Genomic DNA, 896 nt, shown 5'->3' with positions numbered 1-896 from the left:
TCATTAGGGGGCACTTTTGAGGATATCTCACGTCTCTACTACAAAAACAGTAAACAAGTCTGTAGCTTTTATCAGCTGTGTCTCATGCCATTTTATGTTTAAGATAACATTATGCAGGAAAATGAAAGGTCTAACTTTTGTTCCCAACAGCTACCAACAACAGTGGTGACCACCTGCACCCTACCCCCAACTACACATCACCTGACCAGGTGAGACTCAAGTCACATCTTACATCTTCCCTTCCTTAGGGCCTGGCAGCTGACAGCATCGTCTTCTCCATTCTTCAATAATGAACTTTTTGTCCCTTTTTTGTCCAAGGCTATGGATTATATGAATGACATCCTCTCGCAAATGACTTTTCTTCTGTTTCTAAAGAAAGTTAAATTTGACAGTTCTGTGTCCCTTTGTCCAATGTGACTGAGTGTCCAGATGACTCTATGTATGCATTGAGAAACTAATCTGAGATTGGGCATTTGTATTCGAGGAACCTGATGTTAAGTGATCTTTCAGTTTCCCCAATGTATCGTTCCTTGCAGGGACTCTTGATGTTTGATGTTTTGACATTTGGCATTTTCGTTCTTTTTCTTTGCACACCCACATCAGTCTTGAGGTTCTCAGAGGATGTCATCCCTAGCGAACATGGGACTTATGAACAATTCACTATGGACTATGGTCCTCTTTTCACCCACAGTAAGTCCAGTGGTCTGAAAATGGACTTACTCGGGGAGGATGGCTTTATAACCATGACCAGCTTCTCCTCCCATGGACTTACTGTGGACAGGCTGGATCTGTCACCCAGCTGCCCTGCTCAGTAGAGGCCCCTGTGTGCTTCTGAAGTTAGTAATGCCAGATGTACCATGTAATTGGGATAGCCACAAGACTCACAGTCTGTTTAC

At 43.3% G+C, this 896-nt stretch overlaps 1 long non-coding RNA gene across 1 annotated transcript in view; it reads left to right on the top strand.

The window, feature by feature from the left end:
• The first annotated feature begins 34 nt into the window (after positions 1 to 34).
• LOC118429181 overlaps positions 35 to 896 on the top strand; it is a 6,208-nt gene continuing 5,346 nt past the window's right edge. The window contains exon 1 of the long non-coding RNA XR_004832711.1: positions 35 to 209. This is a non-coding gene — a long non-coding RNA (uncharacterized LOC118429181). The remainder of the gene's footprint in view (positions 210 to 896) is intronic.

The sequence above is a fragment of the Branchiostoma floridae genome, chromosome 13, assembly GCF_000003815.2.
Source record: "Branchiostoma floridae strain S238N-H82 chromosome 13, Bfl_VNyyK, whole genome shotgun sequence".
Taxonomy (NCBI): Eukaryota; Metazoa; Chordata; class Leptocardii; order Amphioxiformes; family Branchiostomatidae; genus Branchiostoma; species Branchiostoma floridae.
Note: the sequence above shows the minus strand (reverse complement) of the source record. Positions and strands in the feature narration are given on the sequence as shown.